Genomic DNA, 15,489 nt, shown 5'->3' on the forward strand with positions numbered 1-15,489 from the left:
ATTTTCTGTTCAAGTATCTAAATCAGGATCTTATACTATTTTTAATTGTCATGGTTCTGGAGTCTCCAACTTGTTTTTCAGTATTTCCCTACCTTTGGTATCCTTGACACTGTTAGGAGACCTCCAACATTTACAACACTTTGTTCTGCTCTGTTAACTTTCTATGTGGTTTCTGATAGTTGCCTCCATTAGTAAAGTTGTTGTTTTGTTTGTCATACATACATGATGTTTAATTAGCTACACAGGTCCATTATCGAGATGAAATACACTCATATTTACCAAGGACTCTTCACAAGGACTATTCAATAATATATTATTCCGTTTATTTTTTCTAGGTTACTTATTGTGGTGATGTTTATTTTTTAAAATCCTGCTGTGGAATCCATCCTGACTCCTAAGGAAACTATAGGGGCAGAAGGACAGATGGGTACTGCCCATAGGGTTTCCGAGGCCATAATATTTACAGAAGCACATTGTTTTCTCTTTCTCCTACAGGGTAGGAGTGGGTTTGAACCACTAACCTTTTAGTTAACAACTGAGCTTATAACCACTGCAACACCAGCGCGCTCTTGCTTCCTCTTGATCTCTCTCTATATTGTCCACTGGGGTTTTAAATGTTGCCACCTTTGATTGCGTCAATGTTTCAATGTTTCATATGTGTATATAGTTGCTGTTAAGTGCCTTCCAGTTGGTTCTGACTCATAGCAACCTTGTATAGGGTTTCCTATGAGCAGCTGGTGGGATTGAACCACCGAACTTTCACTTAGCAGTCTAGTGCATATCCTACAGAGTTACAGTGTGGTGCTGTAGGATAAGCACTGGACTATCAATGACAAGGTCGCTGTCCAGTGGATTTGGAATCCACTCGACGGCACTTAACTTTTTGTCAAGTTGGTCCCAACAAGAGTGACCCTGTATAGTATTTCTGAGGCTTTACATCATTGTGGGAGCAGAAAGCCTCACTTTTTCACATAGAGTGGCTGGTAGACCCTAACAATCCACCTTGTGGTTCACAGTCTAGGGAGTATATTATGGAGCCATAAACAATAATGTGTATATATATATATATGTGTGTGTGTGTGTGTGTGTATATGTATACATACACATACATATATGTATATGTGTGTATACACATATGTGTGTATACATGTGCACACACATATGTGTATACACACACATATATATATACACACAAACACACACAAAACACATTGATGTTTATGTATGTGTGTATATATAGATATGTATGTGTATATATAGATATATGTATGTATGCATATATATATGTGTGTGTGTGTGTGTGTGTGTATGCATGTATATGTGTATGTATGTATGTATACATGCATATGTATATATACGGAACAGTGGGAAGGCAGTAGTTATGAGTCAGGCTGCTAATCACAGCAGTTCAAAATTACCAGCAGTTCTGCCAGAGAATTGAGAGACTTTCTGCTCCCATAAAGATTTACAGGCTCAGAAACCCTAGGCAGGTTATGAGTTGCACCAACTTCATGGCACATAACTACTATATACATATACACACACACATATAAACATCAATGCATTATAAATAATATATGTATATTATTTATAATATATGTATATTATATATAATGTATTGATGTTTATATGTGTGTGGTATATGCACACATATATACATACATACACACAAGCATACATACTTAGGGTAACTCAAAAACAATCTGCACTCTGCTTATATTAAAGCTTCTGTTGACTGCACTGTCTTATCAGCACTTTCCATTCAGGTCACAGCTGTGGACATGGACATCTGAACATAAGTTTTGTAATGATGGTCGAAGGAAAGTCAAAGTTTCTTTGAAGAATCTTTACTGATGATAAGACATGAATTCATCACTACAAGCCTGGAATGGAAACATCCTCAATCACCCACCAAGAAAAAGCTCAAAAGTCAACCATCAGCTGGCAAATTGATGCTTACAGTTTTCTGGGATTCTCAAGGGCCAGTATTGGAGCACTGTTAGGAAAAAAGGTTTCACAGTCAACAGTGTTCCTTACAGTGAGATGATCACTGAAGAGCTGAAGCTTGAACTTCATATTAAGTGAAGAGGACTGTTACCCAAGGGCACTGTGTCTCGCATGACAATGCTTGTCCACACACCTCTGCTTACACTGTTGACACTCTGCAAAAACTTTATTGTGAGGTGTTAAAATATCCTCCCTATAGGCAAAATCTTACTCCATTGGACTTTCACCTGTTTGGTCTCCTGAAAGCAGCCCTTTGTTGACAAAGATTCATCTCTGATGAAGAAATGAAGACACACCCTGCATTTGTGGCTTACAGCTCAGCCTAAAACATTTTTTAATAAGGGATGTTATTAATATTAATTGATAGATGGGCAAAGTGTATTGAAAGTCAAGGAGATTATTTATGATGTATTTGTCTTTTCTAAAAGTGAATTAAAATAGATTCTACAGCCAGAGTGTGGATACTTTTTGACTCACCCTCTTATATGTACAACACATTAACGTTTATATGCATATTTATGTTTTCTTGGCTCTGTGAGAGTTAATGTTATGTGTCACCTTAGTAAGGCTAGGAGTCTCCATGATTTAACAGACATTGTGTATGGAGTCCTGGTGTGGCACTGTTGTATAAGCAATGAACTTCTAACTGCAAGATTCGTGGTTCAAATACGCCAGACCCTCCTTGGAAACTCTATGCAGTGTCACTGCGAGTTGGAGGCAACTCGATGACATGCTTAACAACATTAACAACATGGACTCACCTTCCATTTTGTGATTTGCTGTGAGCAGCCAATCAATTGAAAGGAGATTTTGTTTGGTAGCATGGTCTATCTCCAGTATATAATTGGATGCTCTGGCAAAGTTCTTGTGTTCTCTCCCTTCCTCCCTCCTTCTTCTCTCTCTCCCCACCCTCCACCCCATGTACTCTTATCACCTAGCCTCTGATTCTTGGAATGTAAGCCTGGAGAAATCACCACTGAGATCCGTGACAAGAAGACTTTTGATTCACAACCTGGTGAGCAACCCAAGATTTCCAGTCTGTTTCTGACCAGTACATTTTAGTTTGTCAGCCCCACAACCACGTGAGCCATTACAAGAAGCCTTCAGCCTGCCACTAGACCCACAGATTTGGGACATGCCAAACCCCATGATTGTGTGAGCCATTCCCTTGAAGTAAATCTTCTCTGTAGATAGTTCTGCACCTCACTGGTGTTAGTCCTCTGGCGAATACAGACTAAAAACTTATCATAGGCATATTTCTTTGTCTACAGAAGCACACTTAGTTTCTCCCACAGAATTAATTGATTTCTTTAAACAGTTTCCTTGGTGGGCTTTGATTAGAAATTATGAACCAAAATTATAGTAATATGCTTATATGGACAGCACGATAAAAAGACATACGCCCTAGAGAAACTAATTTCAGACTTCCCAGATTCTTACTCAGTCAACTAAATATGAAATGAAGATGATGATTTTAAAATTTCCTGATGTGGCACTGTGGGTTAATGCACTAGACCATAAAGTGGTTTGAACTGAAAGGTTTAAGCTCACCAGCCGCTCCTCAGAAACCCTATGCAGGGTCGCCATGAGTCAGAATTGACTCGATGGCACTTAACAATCACAACATCAGCAGCTGTGTAACCTAAGGTAGAGTAGTAGTGATGTGGCGCTGTGTTAGTTCTAACTTACAGTGAACCGGTATGGTTGCCAAGGCTGTAATTCTTTATGGGAGCCAAAAGTCTCATCTTTCTCCTACAGAGTGAATGGTTGACTCAAACCACTCACCTTGTAGTTAGCAGTCCAGCTCATAGGGCTCCTTCAGGCGTGTGTGGAGAGTGACATTAACATAAAAGAAAGCTATCGTAAATATGCCTGGCCCTATGTGTTTTACATACAAGAGAGCTTCAAAAAGTTTGTACAAAAAATTCCATTACACTTTTACTCCATTTTCCCATAACCTCAGATATTTATTTATATAATCTTAATAATAACTCTATGATGTGGATACTATCAACATCCTCACTTTAATCATGAGGAAAATAAGGCAAAACAAGTTTAAGAAACTCACCCAAGGTTACATACATAAGTAACAGCAGCTGCAGTCCAATGATGTTACATACATAAGTAACAGATGTTAAAAACCTAAGTTTCAAAACAAAGTCCATGTGGTTTTACACTTAATTTTCTAATCATTCCCACTTTCCTTCTTAAGCAATTGTCAAGCGCCATAACTCAAATGACCAAAAAATGGTAGATTGTCCAAGATTAAGTGGAATGATCCTGACCCGAACTCATTATACCTTAGAGTGAAAGTAACAAGGTCTAAAAATCAGGACAAACTGGAGTTCTAGTGTGACGCTGTGGGTTAATGCGCTGGACTGCAAAGTTGGTTTGAACCACAAGGTTGATGGTTCAAGCTCACCACTTGCTCCTCAGAAGCCCTACACAGGGTTTCTATGGGACAGAACTGATTCTATAGCACTGCGCTACAACAACAAATACAATTTATGGATGAAAGTCTATTAACACAATTTTATGGATTAGATGAAATGCTTAAGCAGTATACAGTGATCTAATAGCAATGCCACAATTTCTTAGCCCGAATGTGACAACAATCAGTACCAGACTGAAGGCCAGAGGAGCCACACCTGTAGCCACGATTGTGCCTCCACTATCTGTCAAGTAAAGAACCACTACAATGTGGTGACCCTCAGCTCTACTTCAACAAACCAACAACTGCAATGGTTGTTCTCTATCAATTTCCCTCTGCCAAGTTTCTGAAATGTTGTTATAAATTGGGGTCAGTCACCCCTCAAGGATATGATCTGAAAGGATTCCGTGTACAAGCCTGTGGTCAATAGAATAAACGATTTCCCTTCTTCCAACTCCACCATGTGTAGTCAGACACAAATTCTAGAGAATCTTCTGCTTAGTCAAGGCAGCGGTATAATAAAATACCTCAGTCTGAGAACCATGAAGCCATTTGTAGGTAGAAACAGACCAGGGCTATTACTCTCAATATACAAAGGTCATGAGAGCAATCAAAATGGAAGTTGATTTATTCGTATGCCTGTCAAATTGGCTGCTATTATATGAAACTGGCAAGAAAGTTGTTACTAAACATTACATAAAATGGTAAAAACAATAGCTGAAAGTCAAAACATTTTTAAAAGAAACATATTAAAAAATGGTCAAGGATTTGAAGTCTGACAGGATGAATAAAGACACAGTCAATGTGTAAATATGCCCCAAGAGTATGAAGTTAGGAGGCCTTATGTAGTTCAGACCATTAAGGATCTCAGCTGCTAAGGTTGGTGGTTCCAATTCACTCAGAGAATCCTGGGAACAAAAGACTTGGTGGTCTAAGAAACCAGCCATTGAAAACAATGTAGACACCTGCTCTACTCTAATACACATGGGCTCAGTATGAGTTAAACGGACTAACAGGCAACAGTTTTGTGTGCTGTATACATTTAAAAACTCAAGAAGCAGTAGAGTTTTCTACTGTTCCCCAAAATATGTCGCTTGTTTTTTAGAACTTATAATGAACAACTAAGAAATTAAATTTAAAAAAAAATATTTAAAATTACATTTTAAAAAATTATCTTACTGTCTAACATAGCAAATGCCAAAGGGGGAATAAAAATATGGTTACAGGAAATTGAGAAAAATTAAAAAAAAAAAAAACCAAGATTAATAAAATGTTTAAAATTAGACAAAACAGTACTCAGAAGTATCTCTGGAGCCTTAAAGTACTCCTGATATTGAATTAAGAATTCAACTGAGAAACTTAGAAAATACACAAAATCCACTTCTCAAAAAAGCAAGAGAAAACACGCAATAAAGACATAATATGAAGCATTTGGAATCAGAAAAATAGTAGAATAGTTCATTGAAAGGTAAATATAATTAAAGCAAGATGTAAAAGCATCATTTTGAAAATGAGGTATGGAAACACACACTAGTACACAAACTAAAGCATACGCTCCACAATTTGAGGGAATGTTGAAAAATTATAGTTCAACAATATTAATAAATATTTGCTAATTTATATGAGAATCTCAAATGAACATATGATTTTCAGAGAAAATATTATGTGCCCAAATGAGTTGAAAGTATAAATACAAGTTATGAGAATGTTTGTAAGAAGACAAATATGAAGCAAAAAGCAACAGCTTTCCTTCTAAGAATTACTTATAACTTTCAGAGCCAGATATTTGATAAACAAGTTCTTGAAACACTCATACACATATACATACCCGCATACATTTATTTCTGTTGTTATTGTTGCTGTTAAATACCTTCAAGTGGGTTCCAACTCACAGCAACCCTGCATAGGGTTTCTGAGGCTTTTTAAATCTTTGCAGGAGCAGAAAGCCTCATCTTTCTCCCAAAGAATGGCTGGCAGTCTCGAACTGCGGACCTTTTGGTTCGCAATCCAGAACTTACTGTATGGAGACACTGTGCTTCCCACATACATATATGTTGTTGTTGTTAAGTGCCATCGAGTCGGTTCCGACCCATAGCGACCCTGTACAGGGTTTCCGAGGCTGTAAATCTTTACAGGAGCAGAAAGCCTCATCTTTCTCCTGTGGAGCAGCTGGTAGTTTCAAACTGCTGAGCTTGAGGCTCGCAGCCCGATTTGTAACCACTACGCTACCAGAGCTCCTTTGCTAATGGTTTAGGGCTCAACTAATAGTCCAAAGGCTGGCAGTTCAAGCACACTCAGATGCACTTTGAAATTTCAGTCTAGTCATCTGCATTTTCCAGGCCACAGCCTTGAAAACCCTACCGAGCATTTAGTTCTATTGCACACATGAAGGATCGCTAGGAATTGCCATCAGCTCAGGGCAAGCGAGCAACAGACAAAACAAACCCAATTGGACAATATGTTGAAGATATAGACTAGGACGTATTGTAGTGGGAAGGAAACACACGAAATGCCACTCCATCCTTAAATTGGGATTAAGAAGATTTCTTGGAAAAAGAAAAAGGAAGATATATTTGAATGCAGGAGAACACCAGCCCACATAGGTGAGAATCAATAACATCAACTGAAAAGTTTCTAACAAAGAAGATATAATGTAGGGAATGAAGAAATTATAATGCAGTCCTTTGATTGTTTCGTCTTTGCTTGACGTCACAAGGAGGATGTGTTAGTGTGAGGAAAGGGTTTCTATTGGATAATTGAGTACAGAGGTTTACAGGGATTTATCTGAAGAACTAATTGCAGAGATTGTAAACAGAGTCATATGTCATTCAGGTGGGATCATGAAGCATCGCTGATGAAGGTCTAAACAACTTCAACCAGTCAGATCTCTTAGGGATCTGAGAGAACCATCTTGGCACCTGGACCTCATCTCCCTAAAAGAAATTGTTTAATAAAAACCCTTAAAATTGTCCAGGAAACTTTAGAGAAGACCAACCCTTTCAAACAATTCTCTATATTGCATCCTTTTCATGAAGAAAACTTTCTTGAACCCCCTTTATATGTAAGACATCGGTATCAAGTTTTCCTTTCTTAGAATATATTTCCTTTAATTTTTGGTTTGACTGTAGTGAGAAATTATTATTATTTTTAGTTTTATGGCCAGATAACAGGAGCTTGTGAGAGTTTTGTGTTAACTCTGCAATGAAGCAAGCAGTAAGTCCCAGGCAGACAGGTAAGTAAAATACAGTTTAATTCAGTGAGAACTGATTGCAATTCAATCATTTAGTTTTGTTCAAAAAGGCTTTGTGAATTTCTCCTTGAAAACAGGTGTTTGGAGTCCTGGTGTGATGCTGAATATAAGCACTGGACCACAGTGTTGATGGTTCAAACCAACCAGTGGCTCCTCAGAAGTCTTGTGAGTTCAAAACAACTTAATGGCACTTAACAACAATAGGTGTTCAATACCTCCACTTCCTCGAACACACTTCTGATCTCAAGATCGTGCCGGAGGGACTTATTGAAACACTGTCCCCTAGGAGTTCCAGTCTGGGAAAATGGGAGACAAAAATCCAGGTGAACCTTGCCTGCCAGGTGGCAAATTCAAGAAACATGGAAATGTGGAGACGGGGATTCTGTGTATTTGTCTCAGAGTAAGGATTCAAGTCTGTCTATACTTTAGGAGGCCTGGTGATGCTGTGGCTTAAACATTGGGCTGTTAACCATGAAGTCAGCAGTTCAAACCCACAAGTTGCTCCAAGGGATAAATATGAGACTGTCTGATCCCATTAATATTTACAGTCTTGGAAATCCTATGCAATTCTACCCTTTCCTTTATAGGGTTACTATGAGATGAAATCAACTCAGTGGTGGTGGGTTTTGATTGGGTGCCAGTGAGGGCATCTGGATGGCCAATGTGAGCTCAAAACCAGACTCTTTTTGGTCCAGGACCAGATGATAGGTTGTAAATGGCACACTGGTGGAAGCATAGCATCTGAATCGACATCAGTGATGTTGTCAAGGAACTGAGAGTTGAGCGGAGCTACCAGCTGTCCGAAATAGCTGATTAAGAAAATATGCCAGAAGAAAAGTAACAGTCAAGGCTTTCATCACCCTCTGAACTGTGCCTGACACCTCCTGTTTCATATTTGTCCCAGAACAGACCTGGAGTAGTGTTAAGAAGATCAGCACACTCAGGCAAGGTAACCAGGAACCAAAGACTTCTGAATCTGTATGGCTACCGGGAGGCCTAGGTGGCACTGTAGGACCAGAACTGGACACTTAACTGCAAGGACAGCCATTCAAACCCAATGTTAGCTGCTCTTAGAAACCCAATAGTGGGTCCCTATGAATGGGAACTGACTTGGTGACACTAAACGACAGCAGCATTAACAGACTGTCGGTAGAGTTAAGGGGGAGGACTTGTTGTTGTTGTTGTTAAGTACCGTGGAGTCGGTTCTGACTCATAGTGACCCTCACAGGGTTTCCGCGGCTGTAAATCTTTACGGGAGCAGAATGCCTCATTTTTCTCCCATGGAACCTCTGGTAGTTTCGAATTGCTGACCTTGCGGTTGGCAGCCCAACTCGTAACCATTACACTACCAGAGCTCATTAAGGGGGAGGACTAGTGGTGCAAAAATCCTGATGACTGAGTCAGTTCCAGAAAGCATTTTTAAGGTCCAGATTTATCTTGCTTGTTGAAAGTGAAGAAGACTTAAAATATTTCCTGATGAAGGTCAAAGACCACAGCCTTTGGAATGGGTTGCACCTCAATGTAAAGAAAACAAAAATCCTCATCACTGTACAAATAAAGAACATGCATATAAATGGAGAAAAGATTGAAGTTGTCTATGATTTCATTTTGCTTGGATGCACTAGCAACGCTCATGGAAGTGCACTCAAGAAACCCGATTGTATTTGAAATCAAATGGCATTAGGCATTAGGCAAACATAAGTGTTCAAGAACAAAGATGTCAGTTTGAGGACTAAGGTGTTCCTGACCCAAGCCATGGTATTTCCAATAGGTTCTCATGCATGTGAAAGGTGGACAATGAATAAAGAAGACTGTAGAAGAACTAATGCATCTGAATTATAATGTTGGAGAAAAAAAAAAAATTAAATTAAGCATGGACTGCCAGAGAAGAAACAAATCTGTGTTGGAAGAATTCTAGTAAGGATGTACCTTAGAAGCCAGGATAGTGAGACTTTATCTTTCATACTTTGGACATATTCTCAAGAGGGATCCGTTCCTGGAGAAGGACATCACACTTGGTAAAGTAGAGCGTCAGTGAAAAGAAAGCCCTCCATGAGATAGATGGACACCGTAGCAGCAACAATGGATTCAGTCATAACTAACGATTATGAGGATGACACAGGTCTAGCCAGTGTTTTGTTAAGTTGTGCATTGTGTCACTATGAGTTAGAACCAACTTGATGGCACCTAGTAACAACAACGTAAGTGCCCACTAAGTAGTCCTGGTGTGGTACTGTATGATAAGTACTGGATCACAAGATCAGTTTGAACCTCAAGACTGGAGATTCAAACTCACCAGCTGTTCCTTGGAAACCCTATACATGGTCACTATGAGTTGGAACTGACTCATCAGCACTTAACAACAAGAGGGAGTCTTGAAGGAGCTCTGGTATCAAGCTGGGCTACTAATCACAAAGCCGGCAATTCAAATCTATCAGACATCTACAGGAGAAAGATTTACAGCCTCAGAAAACCTAGACAGGGCCACTATGAGTTAGGACTGACTTGGTGGCACACAACTGCCACCACCAAGAAGTCCTGGTGTGGCACTGTAGAATAAGCACTGGTCTTCAAACAAGGTCGGTATGTGTCAGAATCGACTCAACATCACTTAAAAACAACAACTTAGAGACTTTAGCAAAGGCATCTGAGGAAGGTCTTTGCCAAAGGCCTGGGACAAAGAAGCATCTTTGTAGAGGGACCTGTGCAGATATGCACCATGTCAGGGTTAGGGGATGTCAGGGCTGAATGTTCGACTACAGTTCTTTTTCTGGAACCAAGTTAGATCAGGGAGGCTTGCAAGGTAAAATCAGGGGAGCTGCACTCAGCGATTTCTCTGATAGAACTCCCCAAATTTTTCCAGAGGACATAGCTCTGGCTCAATTGTCCATTCAAAGTATGGAAACCACACTGTTTCTCTTCTTCATATTCTCTCACCACCATATCCAACTGTAGGGAAAGGAGATGAGCAAGGAATAAACCAATCACTGTCTATCTAGGCATCCAGATCTCTTCCCACAATTATTTGCATATTTTTATTTTCCTAAGAATATTTAATATTTAATTCTATTAATGTTTCATAAAATCTATTTTTAGTAAGCACTGCTATTGCCCAATGCCATTTATAAATACATATGTACAAAATCTAATTGAAATACTTGCTATTGAATTATATTAGTATAACAAAGAAAGAAATCACTATGACAGTATAAATTTTTATTTCATCATATAAGCACATTTTAATTTTAATTTATTTAGCAACTTGATTAGCCACAGATAACAACAACAACAAAACCTGGTTAAGCCAATAGGGGAAGTGGTATTTCCTTAACACAAACTCAACAGTCAGTATTAGATAGTATTGTGAACTTTATATGCATTTCCCTGAAATTCAAAAGTAAGGTCAATTCCCCCCTATTGTCACTATTTATGTTATTAAAATTAACTTCAAGAAGACCTAACAATAAGTCAATGAGTCAGTCAACTATGTCCATGAATATTTATTGCATGTACATTACAGTAATAGCGGCAGGTACTATTGTGGAACATCAGAAAAGAAAATAGCTAGAAATACAGCAAAGATAGAATAACAAACTAAGAGAAAATGCAAAGAATCAACAAAATGCTAGTGTCAGGGATTTCAGTGATAAGTTCTTTAGTGAGAGCATAAATGGCAGATCAATACAAGCATAATAAGACTCTATTTGCATTATTAATGCAAATATAAATGACCTTGAAATACATGAAAAAGAACTAGCAAATGAAATAATACTAATTATGATTTAAATGAATAACAATATGTACTTCTTAATGAAAATACTTTATACTTCAGCAATGTCAAGAATCCCCAATTTTATTCATAAGAAGAATGTAGTCCGAAGAAAGACATAAGAATAAATCGATGAAGATAACCAGGTCTACCTTGAGAAATGAGACTTCATTGAGAAAATGAAGGCCAGAATAGCATGTAGTTAAAGACAGTATAATGCTACAATTCTGTATGTACGCAGGTATAGAAAGAAGTGAAACCTAAGCCCAGAAGCACACTCATAAATAGGAAAAATTAATACAAATTAAGGTCACTTTTAATTCATACTCTAAATTCACTTTAATCCAAACATGCTACTAGTATACTTGCTAATGTAAAAACAAAGAAGAGGAAATATAGTACCTTACCTCCTATCATATGATAATATATTAATGGAGTGAAAACAAAAAATAATAAACTCATGAAAAAGACAGAATAATATGGAGAACTTTCTAAAACAGAAAGCAAATAAGCAAAAATGGATTACATTAACAGAAATAATATTTAAAGTCAACATTTGTAAAAATATAAATTACATGACGAGTTAGAATAATATATGTATATAATATATGTATATTGTAAGAGTTAACTATTTTTAATAAAGAGCTCTTAAAATGATATGGAAAATCTAACATATAAATTGTTGCTGTTAGGTGCCATAGAGTCCATTTCTGACTCACAGTGACCCCATGCACAACAGAATGAAACACTGCCCGATCCTGGGCCAGCCTCACTATTGTTGTTACACTTGAGCCCATTGATGCTACACCACTTGGCCAATCCATCTCGCTGGGGGTCTTCCTCTTTTTCTCTGACCCTTCCACCTTTCCAAACATGATATCCTTCTCCAGCAACTGGTCCCTCCTGGACAATATGTCCAAAGTATGAGAGATGAAGTTTAACCATCCTGGCCTCCAAGGAGCACTCTGGCTGCACTTCTTCCAAAACACATCTTTTGATTCTTTCGACAGCCCATGGCACTTTCAATATTCTCCTCCAACACGATAACTCAAAAGCATCAATTCTTCTACGGTCTTCCTTATTCATTGTCCAGCTTTCGCATGCATATGAGGTTATTGAAAATACCATGGCTTGGATCAGGCACACCTTAGTCCTCAAATTAACATGTTTGCTCTTCAACACTTTAAAAAGGTCTTGTGCAGCAGATTTGCGTAATGCAATATTTCGTTTGATTTCTTGACTGCTGCTTCCATGAGTGTTGAAGAAGAATGAAATCCTTGACAACTTCAATCTTTTCTACGTTGATAAGAATCTTGTTTATTGGTCCAGTGGTGAGGATTTTTGTTTTCTTTACATTGAGATGTAATCCATACTGAAGGCTGTGCTCTTTGATCTTCATCAGTAAGTATTTTACGTCATCTTCACTTTCAGCAAGCAAGGTTGTATCATTTGCATATCACAGGTTTGTTAATGAGTCTTCCTCCAATCCTGATGCCACGTTTTTCTTCATAGTACCCAGTTTCTTGGATTATTTGCTCAGTATACAGGTTGAATAAGTATGGTAAAAGAATACAACCTTGTCTCACACCTTTCTTAATTTGAAACCCTTCAGTGTTCCCATGTTCTGTTTGAACAACTGCCTCTTGGTCCAGGTACAGATTCCTCATGAGTACAATGAAATGTTCTGGACTACTCATACTTCACAATATTGTCCATAGACTGTCATGATCCACACAATTGAAAGCCTTTGCATAGTCGATAAAGAACAAGTAAACATCTTTCTGGTATTCTCTGCTTTCAGCCAATATCTATCAGACATCAGCAATGATATCCCTCGTTCCACAGCCTCTTCTCAATCCAGCTTGAACCTCTGGAAGTTCTTTGTCAATGTATGCTTGTAGCCATTTCTGTATTACCTTGAGTAAAACTCTACTCGCATGGGATATTAAAGAGATTGTCTGAGGATTTCCACATTCTGTTGGGTCACCTCTCTTTGGAATGGGCACAAATATGGATGTAGGTGATTGTAATAACATCAGGTACTTTTGTGGAAGCTGGCGATAGAGCAGTGGGGAAAACAAACAAACAAACAAACAAGATCTGCTATCTCAGTGAGAGTTACGTATTAGTAGAAATATGGTCAAAGTCAACATGCACATATACATACATACAAAGAGGGAAATAATGACTCACAGAAGTTTTGGATAGAAAGATACACACGGATTTTTGTATGTACACTACTTTCTTCTTTATGATAGAAAAATAAATTTAAATGGTTATAATTACTATCATTTTTATATGAAGAGGTGATTGAATGGGATAATGTAAAATTTAAATATTAGATTTTTCCAGTATAAATCTGAATTAGGTAGAATTAAAATAAGTTAAAATTTTATAACATAAGCAAAAGACATTCTGTGTATCATGTGATGGCCTTCCCATCTGTTTTTCTACATATGAATACACATTTATGTAAATAATAATAAAAAATTGAAAGATAACTTAAACACAAGAAAATGTTTAATTAATTTAAGATACATCTGCAGACTGAAGTAGTTTTTAATTATTAAATACCACATTCAAAGAATATTGATAACTTTTTTAAAGTTTTCAAAAAAAGGTATCTAAATTAAACCTTTGAAATGCTAACAATGGTTATTTCTGTGTGGTGATATGGTGAGCATTTTATAAAATTTTCACCAGCTCTTTTTCTATAATGGGCATGTTATACTTCTTCATTCAGAAAATAAGTTAAATTAACTGTCTAAGTTAGTGAGCCTATTTCAATATTCTTTGAAAATAATGACTTTGTTTTTCATCCTTTCAATTCTAATTAGTGAACTGTTTCTTTGAAGGGTTTTGCTTTTAGTATTTAGCATGCCTCTTTGGTTTGATTAACTAGGGCTTTGTTCGGCTCCTCTGCATCCCAATTATTTGTTGTGGAAGAAGCACCAAGAAGTCGGACACTATGATTAAATTCTACCTTGAAGCATCCCATTTTCCAAAGATTAGATATATTTGCTTAACACCACCAAGATACTGTAACAATTTCTCTTTCATTTCACTTACACCTGGAGGCAAAGAGTGACTTTCTTGTGTGTTACTTTCCAACTCAGAAAACTTATGCATATTTTGTCTGATATTTAATACTTGACAAATAGTTTTCCAAATTAAACTACCCATGAAAATACTGTTGGCCTCTGGCAAGCTGAAGCGCTGAATAAGTCTTCAGCGTTCTAGCAGCTACATGTAGATCTGGAGGCTCACATTGCATGTAATAACTGTGCTGATTCATAGAATTCTGTTTCCCATCAATTGTTGTTGGTTGGTGTTAAGTACCATAGAGTCGGTTCCGACTCATAGCGACCCTGCACAGGGTTTCTGAGGCTGCAAATCTTTGAGGGAACAAAAAGCCTCATCTTTCTCCTGCAAAACAGCTGGTAGTTTTGAACTGCCATCCTTGAGGTTAAGCCATCAATAAAATGACATAATTATTGCTGAAGCAAAAGCAACTTGTTTATCTATTCCCATTGAATAGAAGGCTCATTATAAAGACAGCAGAAAGGTAGGGAATCTGTCAACAAATGTTAGAGCTCACGTAACATGAAAGGAAAATATCACACTGTTATTTGTGGTGACAAACAGTACTGGTCTCGCCATGTGTGACCTCTGAATTCCTTCTTAAAATCCAGGGTGAACAACTTCTTACTGTGCAGAGTTAATGGGTAGACAGGATTGATTCAGTATTTGTATACGTATATCTCCATTTATGGACTCCTGGTGTGGCGCTGTGGGCTAATGCGTCAGACTGCAAAGTCGTTTGAACTTCAAGATCGCTGGTTCAAGCTCACCAACTGCTCCTTAGAAACCCTACACAGGTTTGCTATGGGTCGGAATCAGCTCGACAGCACTTAACCACAACACCGATCTCCATTTATATACAAAAATTTGTGGAAAAATCAAATTCAAAGATAATGGAATTTTTCACGAACTTTTTGATTCTGCCTTGTACATGTTAATATGTTTTGTTTC

This window comes from Chrysochloris asiatica, unplaced genomic scaffold (assembly GCF_000296735.1).
Source record: "Chrysochloris asiatica unplaced genomic scaffold, ChrAsi1.0 scaffold00198, whole genome shotgun sequence".
In the NCBI taxonomy this organism is placed as follows: domain Eukaryota; kingdom Metazoa; phylum Chordata; class Mammalia; order Afrosoricida; family Chrysochloridae; genus Chrysochloris; species Chrysochloris asiatica.